This window comes from Panthera uncia (genome assembly GCF_023721935.1).
Source record: "Panthera uncia isolate 11264 chromosome C1 unlocalized genomic scaffold, Puncia_PCG_1.0 HiC_scaffold_4, whole genome shotgun sequence".
Lineage (NCBI taxonomy): Eukaryota > Metazoa > Chordata > Mammalia > Carnivora > Felidae > Panthera > Panthera uncia.
This window is the reverse complement of record NW_026057585.1, coordinates 13,136,538-13,146,411: the sequence shown is the minus strand read 5'-3', so window position 1 is coordinate 13,146,411 and position 9,874 is coordinate 13,136,538. Positions and strand designations below refer to the sequence as shown.

Genomic DNA, 9,874 nt, shown 5'->3' with positions numbered 1-9,874 from the left:
GCCCAAAGTGCCTCCCTGCCAGGCCGCGGTTGGTTCCAGGGACCGCCGGCCCAGGGCCGTCCTTCCGCTTTAAATCTTGCGTGGTTGCTAGGGGCGCTCCGAGCCCTAGGCGTGTGGGGAGATGCTTCCCTTGGAGAAGGTGTGAACCCGCCCCAAGATTGGCAATTGGGAGAACTTCTACGGAGGAGTTGATAGGCTCCTTGTACAATAATCCCCGCCGGAGTAAATTGGTCCGGTTTTTCTCCACGCCCTCCACCAGCCCCGCCTTTCGCGGGATTCCCCGCGCTTCCGGCTCTGGCTCAGTCTTCCAGGCGCTGCGCGGAGAGCTCCCGGACTCGCCGTGGGCGGTGACAGGGTGCGCTGCGGTGGGAACGAGCGGGCGCCTTGGGCGAGTCCGTTTGCCTCAGCCCACCCTACTGTGGTTCGTTTCAGAAAAGTTTGGTGGGCTTCAGTCAGTGGGAAAAGACTCCAAGTTTCCTCCTGGTCAAGGTAATTTTACCAGCATTTCCTTCCATTCCTTGCCCTCCCGGCTCCCCCCACCCCACACTTCCCAGTACAGGTTTTAGAGCTGGTAACGCCTTGGATCTGAGATTCGTATTGCTCTCTTTTTCTGTTATTCGTGAAGAATTTAGCTGACGGTGCTGCCTTTGTGTGCTTTGTGCTTCGCTTCCCTAAAGGTAAAAGGGCAACGTCACAACTTCATAGAAAGGCTGTAAAATGAATTATTTGTTCAGGAAAGATAGCCAAGTAAGAAGTCATTTGATGGGCAGTATATGACAGAGAGAAATGCCAGGGTTCTGTTTCCAGTTAATATGATACCACTGGTCAAGTCTCCTTCAGGCCCCGTATTTCTCAAGTAAAGTTCATGTTTGGCTCTAGGTTAGATTTGTAAATGAGGCATTTCAGTTGAGGGGGAGGCGGTATGTAGAAATATGCCTTTGGGGTATGGGCTCTGTTTTTCCTCTCATTTATTTCCTGCCTTCATAAATTCAACAAGAATATCGTTTTGTGGTCCCTAGCCAGTCAGATGTTTGACACTTATAAAACAGAAGTTCCAAGTAGCAATCCTCAGCAATCTGTTAGATTGCTGTGAAAAGAACAATATCCTCTAGGTTTCTGGTCAACTATTGTGGCCTTTCTGTTGAAAAAGTGTTGTTAAATTCACTGTGCCTATTCTTTCAAAGTTCTTTTGAAAATAATATATAGTAACTACTTATATACCTACATAGGTATTACCTATAAACCTATATAGGTACTTGAGCATGATAATATTTCCTGAACACTCAGGGATGCAAGGTGTCCTACTGATATCAGATATGGCAGTGACTGCCCCACAAAGTCACTTGAATGTGGAATCTCCTCTGGGTAAATGTGTTTGTGCCCTATATATCATAAATGAAGGGGAGCCGGTAGCTGATGGTGGGTAATAAGGGAAATCTTGTTTTCTCCAAGAAAATGGATTGTCATGGCATTAAAAATCCAGCACCTAGTATAGTTTCTTGCCCATAGTCAATTCAATAAATGTATCATTAAATGTTGAACCAAGTGTTCCTCTGAGAAAAATGATAAAGGAGCCAAAGAAGACAAAAAAGAAATGTACTAAAGCATGAGAGAATGAGCTACATTCAGAAACTGAGTAAGGTATCTAAACATATTGGAGAGCTAGGCACATTGGTCCTGGAACAAAGTGAACTGTGGCAGAATAGTCCCTGGTGGACCGCAGATACTACCCAAATAAAGAAACCAGTAAGAACTGATCCCCAAAAGCAATTCTTTACATACCTGTAATTACCTAATTTGTAAATATTTCTGACTGCACATAAACTAGAAATTACTACTTTAAAAAAAGACACCCAAAAGTATGTATAACTGTCCCCATGACTTATAAAAAGAGATATAGAAGAAAAGAGTCGGGAATTGTTTCAGAAACTAAAACCATAAAAGAGAGCACCTCGTACTTTGGTGGCAGCAAAAGCAGGGAACTGGCATCTGGACAGCTAGTGTGATGCTATAGACACTGGCTTAAAATAATTTTAAAAGCCTCATGGTATCTCTTTGAAAGAAATAAAATGAGAGTTTATTTAAGAGTAAAGTAATTGAGGATAAACAAAATGTAGTACGTACATACGACAAAATATTATTTTAGCCTTAAAAAGGAATGAAACTCGGGGCCCCTAGGTGGCTCAGTCAATTAAGGGTCCAACTGCTGCTCAGGTCATGATCTCGCAGCTTATGGGTTCAAGCCCTGTGTAGGGCTCTGTGCTGACAGCTCAGAGCCTGGAGCCTGTTTCAGATTCTGTGTCTCCGTCTCTCTCTCTCTCTTTCTCTCTCTCTCTCTTTCTCTACAGGATTATTGGTGATTGTCTCCCATGCTCAGTCTCAGGCTGCAGCATTTGGCAGAAATCAGTGATTTTTCAGAACGTTGGAAGGTGCCCACAACTGGCACTAGTGTTTTTTGTCACTTCAGAGCACCTATGGAGAGTCCTTTGCTTTTCCATACAGGAGTAAGCTTAGGAATGCTTTGCTTTATTGTAGGTCAGGCTGCCTGCAGATATGGACCCTTTCCCCTGCTGTCTTATTGCCAATTACATTAAATACAGTATATGACAAGAGTTTATTAATCTGTACTATAGTCAGCATCCATGCGAGCATATATAATGTCTCCATGCAGAAAAAAATAGGCAATAAGAAGGAGATGATTATGGTGGAAGTTAAGAAGGAAATCATCGAGAAGTATGAACGAGGTATGCGAGTGGCTGAAATTCCAAGATTTTATAAGAAGCCTACGTTTGCATCTTGTCTGCAGAGGAGGAAGAGAAAAAGGCAGAGGAAACCCTCACTTCAAATGAGATTAGAGAAATGTGTAAAATGTGGGAAACCGTGCAGAATTTTGTAGAAAAGCACCACCCAAAAAAGGCTGTAGCAGTGTGAGCAATGAATCTGTTTAATGACAATGCGATGTCACATTTCCACGAAATCCTCAAAAGGAGGCAAAAGCAAGTGTCATTGGATAAGTTCCTTGTTAAAGTTGCATGAAAAGAAAAAGATTCCATTGAGCCAATAGATAGCAGTGATTCCCTTAGTGACAGTGAAAGTTGTCCTACACAATAATCCTCCTCTTTCTTGTCTCCCTCACACCAGCCATGAAGGTTTTCAAAAGTAAGTGCAGGTTAGGGTACCTGGGTGGCTCAGTTGGTTAAGTGTCCAACTTCGGCTTGGGTCATGACCTCGTGGTTCGTGGGTTTGAGCCCCGCATTGGGCTCTATGCTGACAGTTCAGAACCTAGAACCTACTTCAGATTCTGTGTCTCCCTCTCTGCCCCTCCCCTAAAATAAATAACCATTAAAAAAAATTTTTAAGTGCATTAATTTGTTTTTCTTTATACTGTATATTTTCTTTATTATTTTGTATTTTATTACAATATTGTAATCATTTTTATATGAATATTTTTAGGTTGTAGAATGAATTATATGAGTTTCCATTATTTCTTATGGGGAAATTTCGCTTCGATACACAAGTGCTTTGGATTACAAGCATGTTTCTGGAACGAATTACATTCACAAACCGAGGTTTTACTGTACTTCTATAAGGCACCTAAAATAGTCAAATTCATAGAGACAGAAAGTAGACTAGTGGTTACCTGGGGCAGGGGAAGAAGGGGCTGGGGAATTATTGTTTAACAGCCACAGAATTTCAGTGTGGGATGATGATAAAGTTCTGGGGATGGATGGTGGTGATGGTTGCACAACAGAGTGAACATTGTTAATGCCACTGAACTATACACTTAATGATGATAAATTTTATGTATATTTTTACCACAGTAAAAATAAATATTTTCTTTAAAAGGAAAGTAGTTGAAATGTGAGTTCTTTGAGGACCAGTATTACATCTTATTCAGCCTAGTACCTCGCATATAGTAGATGCTCTAGAATATTTGTTGAGTAAATAGACAATTATTGACTGGTTGCTGTAAACACACTAGTTATATAGAGATTAATGTATGTGTCACTTAGAGAATTAGAGTAAGTAGAAAATTCAGTATTTCAAATTGCCACTCTTAAAAATATAATTTAACACTAATATTTCTTTTTCTTTTATTTCCTTTGTGGAGCTTTTGTTTGGTTGGTTGATTGGTTGGTTTGTGTTTTTTAATTTTTTTTTTACATTTATTTATTTTTGAGAGACAGAGAGAGATAGAGCATGAGAGGAGGAGGGGCAGAGAGAGGGAGACACAGAATCCGAAGGAGGCTCCAGGCTCTGAGCTGTCAGCACAGAGCCCAACGCAGGGCGCGAACTCACAAAAAATGAGATCATGACCTGAGCCAAAATCGGAGGCTCAAACGACTGAGCCACCCAGGCGCCCCTATTGGTTGGTTTGTGTTTTTAAATAAAATTGATGAAAGTTTGTTGGTCACAATCTTTTTAGGTGAAATACTGAGAGATGAAAAGGACTGTTTCTTCCTGGAGAAATGCAGATCATTTAGATATTAATGAAAGTTCTGCATTCACCTGCTGAATGAGAGCTTTCACATATTTTGGTACTTTTTGCATATTTTTGCAAAGAAAGAAATATGACCCCCTAATTAAAAGCTGCTGTAATCATTTTAAGAGATGAAACACAGAGATCTTAACTATATTACAATAAAGTATCTACAGATTAGAAGCCTTGTCATTCCACTAGAAGTAAAGGAAGTAATTTGGTAAAGCTACTAGCCTAACAAATATTGAAAATACTCAGATTTGTTAGTAAATGTCCTGTATGATTACTTTGTGTCAGGCATTCCTGGGTGAATGGCAGAAGGTATACTTACATGGAGAATTTCATAAGTGATTTCAAATCAATCTATAATCTAAGTCCCTTTCTCTTCTTAAATATCCTGTTCCCCAAATCCATCTATCCACTTTTATCTCTAGCAGCTACGATTTGCTATTTACATAAAGAGACAGTTTAGATTTGGCTGCTTCACCTTATGATCTATTTTTACTTCAGTCATTTTGTAAGAATATCTTAAAATAAGCAAAGATTTTGAGCCAAGGATATTGACAGATTTAATTAGCTTTGATTATTGCAAGTCCCCCAAGAAATAATAATTGGCCAGTCCTGGCCAATGACTAAGCACGGCAGGAGCTTTATTGAGCAGTGAAACACAACTGACTGAGCAATGCAGCTTCATTGTAGAAATATTTGGGACTCCTCTAATGGGTAGCTTTGGCTTGAGGATCATCCATCAGCCTACCTGAAACCCTCAGAACTGGGCTGCAGTCTGAGATAATGCTACTCATCCTTTATTTTCCCTCTCCTTCATAACTCAGAATGTGACTGTATTTGGATGTAGGTCCTTTATAAAGGCAATTAAGATGTTAGGGTGAACCCTAATCCAATCTGACTAGTGTCCTTGTAAGGAGGAATTTGAACACACAGAAAGACACTGAGGGCATGTGTGCAGAGGAAGGGCATGTGAGGATACAGCAAGAAGGTGGCCATCTACAATCCAAGGGAGATGCCTCAGAAGAAACCAATCCTGCTGATATCTTGAACTTGGACTTCTACACTCCACAACTGTGAGGAATACATTTCTGTTGTTTATGCTATCCAGTCTGCAGTACTGTATTTTGTAATGGCGGCCCTAGCTAATACACATGCCAAATACCACCTTGGCAGCTGCTCAGAGGGTCCAAACTAACACAAGTGGTACCAAGAGAGGTCCAAAAACAAAAAACAGAAAGAAAAGAAAGCTAGAAAATAAAATGAAGTTTCAGGACTGGCTCACTCACTATCTGGTGGGCAAAGACAATATTATCGTGAGTAGTGTAGGGACATGGATAGTTCCCAGCACAAGGTGGTGACCAGGTGCTAAAGATTTCATCAGTGGTGGCTTGGGAAAACATCCCAGTGGAGGAGAAGGAAAAGAATATAATTTCAGGCATTTGAAATGTATGGGGGTCAGGGAGGGCAATGCCTACAAGGACAATGGAGTTGGCCGGATACTGCTAAGTTGTATAGACATTCAGGCGGGATAACGAAAAAGCAAAGGTCCCCCTTGATTAATAGCCAAGTATGAGAGACAAGAGGACCTCTTTGGTAACTTACAAAAAGGCTTTTATCTCTATAGTGGAAGACCTGACACAGTTATGCCACAAACTTGGGACATGATAGAGGCACAGAGCCCCAAAGACATTTAAATATGTAGCCAAAGCTGGTCAGGGCCCTGGCTGAAAAAGCCTGAACACCTGAAACAAGGGATGGGACATCTGGATGCACAACTGTAAGGATCTTAGCTCTGTAGGCCCTCGTGAACTTTGAAAGCTTGCAGAGATAGTCTACCTCTTCGTAGTAAGAACTAGTACTTCCTCCATGCTCAAAGACACTGCAGAGCCACTTCTTCTCTACTGCCTACTATGCTAATAAATGGAATCAAATCCTAGCATAACTGAGCTGAAAACATGCCTGACCTAATAAAGGAGGAAAGAGATCCTATACAAAGGAGCTGTAAAAATTAGCATATACAAACAAGTCAGAGGAGTTTTGAGGTTGCTTGATCATGGGGGCTGGAATATTAAGACTAGATAATCAAGAATTCATTGACAGCACTTTCTTCTCGGGATTTAACACTCTGCATGGACTCTTACGGAGGGTGTAACAAACTCATGGGAGGGATGGGCAGGGGAATCTCTTAGAAACCTAGAGAAAGTGATGGCCAATGCTGAGCAAAGTAGAAATGTCTCAGTTGCCCGGGCACATGGTAGAAGAATGAATTAAAAGACTGGGCGAAGTGGGCATGCTGGAATGGATATGTGTGAAGCCAGAAGACCCATCAGAGGATTCTGTTTCACAGGAGGGCCCAGAAGATACACCATTCACCAAGGCCATCAGAAATCCTCTGGTAAGGGACACCACCACCAAGAAGTTCTCTGCGTTCCTGAGCTAACAACAGCAGTCACAGAGTTAGGACCCATTAATGATTATGGGAAAAATATTCCCCTTCCCCAAGAAATAGAGGCCAGATAGTGGCACTTAGTCACTAGAAGCCAGGAGGCCACAATTAAAAAGACCAACAACATTTGACAAGTGGCAGCCAAGAGGGCTTGACTCACAGGGAGTTGTGGAGATGGATGTAGAGCTTGGTATCTCTAGGGGCAAAATAGGTGGGAATCCTATTAACATCTACAACCCAAAAAAGGCCAAAACGGAGGAGCAGGAGACTGAGGGTGGTTTCATCCAGAAAGTCATCATCCCTTGTTCAGTATCCCGATCCGAGCCACTTTTCAGATCTGAAACTTGTTGACTTAAGAGGCGGCAGATCCTGCTGCACTGCAGCAAATGTAAGTGTTATGATTCCCCAGTCCTTTGCTAAAGATACCTATGGCCATTTACTTCAGTGATTGTACACAGTGGGAAAGAGGAATAACCAGAAATTTAAGAACTATTGGACTCAGTCAACTCAGACATCAATATCCTGAGACCCAAAGCATTGTCATAGCCTCTTGTTAGAGTGGAGGCAAATGGGGACTGGGTAATAATCGGAGTTCTGACTAAAGTCTAGTTAGGGTAGGTCCATTGTGTCTGTGAACCCACCCAGTGGTCATTTCTTCAGTTCTTGAGTATGTAATTGGAGTTGATACACTTAGCAGCTGCAGTTATACCAACATTTAAATGCTTGACCTGTGTGAAGAGCTATCATAGTGGAAAAGGCCAAGTGGAAACACCTGAAAATGACCTTCCAGACCTGGCTAACATAGTAAATTAAAAAATAAATGAAAATATCACATACCAGGGGGCATGGTGGAAATTAGTACCACCATTAAAGACCTAAGAAATGTGGGGAGGATGGTCCCTATCATATCTCCATTTAATTAGCCAGTCAGGCCCCTGCAAAAACTAGATGGGTCCTGGAGAATGACTCTAGACCACCATAGCAAGTCACAGCCCCAATAGCACCTGCTGTGCTTTATATAGTCTTATTGCTAGTGCAGATTAATAAGGCATCAGGACATGACATGTGGCCAGTGGTTTGTTGAACAAATTATTTTCCATTTTGATTAGGAAAGATCATGTGGGACAGATAACCATTTACAGTTTTGCCTCAAGGATAGATTAACTCTGCCCTCTGTCGTAATAAGGTCCAAAGAAATCTGAACCTCCTAAACATCTCATAGAGTAGCACACCGACCCATTGCATCAATGATATGCCGGTCAGACTGTACAAGTGGAGTGGCTAGTATGCTGGAGGCATTGGTAAGACTAATGCTCCAGAGAATAGAAGAAAAATGCTATAAAGATTCAAGGACTTGCCACTTCAGTGAGGTTTTCAGCGTGTACCATTATATCCTTCCAAAGTGAAAGTCTTGCATCCCTTATCACAAAGAAGAATGCACAGGCTTGGTATGTCTCTTTAGGTTCTGGAGCAACATATACCATACTTAGGAATACTGCTCCAGCCCATTTACCAGGTGACATTGAAGATTTCCAGCTTTGGGGCCCAGAGCAGGTGAAAGGCTCTTCAGAAGTCCAGGCTACAGTACAGACATCTTTGTCACTTTGGCCATATGTTCCAGTAAAATCTTGTATTGGAGGTATCAGAGTAGGAAAAGAAGCAGTTTGGAGCTTGTGATGGTTAATTTTATGTCAACTTGGCTGGGCTATGGGGTACTCCGGTATTTGGCCAAACATTATTCTGTGTGTGTCTGTGGGTGTGTTTCCAGATGAAGTTAACATTGGGTTGGTAGAATGAGTAAAGCAGATTGCCATCCCTAATGTAAGTGGGCCTCATTCAATCAATTGAAGACCTGAATAGAACTAAAAGATTGAGTAGAAGGGAACTCCTGCTTGATTGCATAGCTAGGATGTTGGTCTTTTCCAGCCTTTAGGCTTGGACTGAAACATCAGCTCTTCTTGGATCTTGAACCCGCCAACTTTCAGACTGGAAATCACGCCATTGGCTTTCCTTGTTCTCAGGCCGTTGGCTTCAGACTGGGAACTACACATCAGCTCTCCTGGGTCTCCAGCTTGATGACTGCAGATCTTGGGACTTCTTGGCCTCCATACTTATGTGAGTCAATTCTTTATAATAAATCTATAGCTATAGGTATACAATCTATATCTATACTTACACCTACATCTATATAACTATAATGTTTCTGTTTCTCTGGAGATCCCTGGCTAATACAGATCTTGACACCAGCCGTGGAATGTAGCTGTAACAAATAACTAAAAATGTGGAAGCTGCTTTGGAACTGAATGATGAGTGGAGTTGGAAAAGTTTTAAAGTGCATGCTACAAATATGGACATTAAGGACAATGCTGGTGAGACGTCAGATGGAAATGAGGAAGACGTTAATGGAAATTGTGGGAAAAGTGACCCTTGTTATAAAGTGGTGAATAACTTGGCTGAACTGTGTTCTGTTTTGTGCAAGGTAGAATTTGTGAGTGATGAAATTGGATATTTAGCTGAGGAGATTTCTAAGCAAAGTATTGAAGGAGGGGCTTGGTTCCTCCTGATTGCTTATAGTAAAATGTGAAAGGAGAGAGATGAAGAAGGAATTGTTAAGCAAAAAGGAACCAGAACTTGATGACTTAGAGATTTCTCAGCCTATCCATATTGAAAAACATGAGAAAGCATGTTCTAAAGAAAATACCAATGGCACAACTTGATTATCACTTGATAAAGAGTTTATGGGATTATATGAGCAGAAACGCAGCCAATTTGAACTGAAGGGGATGGAGATGGGACCAAACAAAGGAAGGCTGTTGGGCTTATTGAATTTGACAAGACAGAATGATAGAGCTATTCAGCTGCACACATGCACTATTCTGCAAGAAGAGGGGAAAATGATGCCGACAGTGATTAAGAGATCATCAGGGCCACTACACTAC

The 9,874-nt window shown here is 41.6% G+C and overlaps 1 long non-coding RNA gene across 4 annotated transcripts; it reads left to right on the top strand.

Annotated features, from left to right (window-relative positions):
* The first annotated feature begins 67 nt into the window (after nucleotides 1–67).
* On the top strand, nucleotides 68–9,387 carry LOC125912299 (uncharacterized). Of its 4 annotated transcripts, none has more exons than XR_007454668.1 (4): nucleotides 68–139; nucleotides 433–489; nucleotides 8,957–9,050; nucleotides 9,153–9,387. It is a non-coding gene; the product is annotated as an uncharacterized LOC125912299 (long non-coding RNA). The 4 variants fall into 4 exon arrangements; XR_007454669.1 differs by having other exon boundaries at nucleotides 8,862–9,050; XR_007454666.1 differs by having other exon boundaries at nucleotides 71–489.
* The last annotated feature ends 487 nt before the right edge of the window (nucleotides 9,388–9,874 follow it).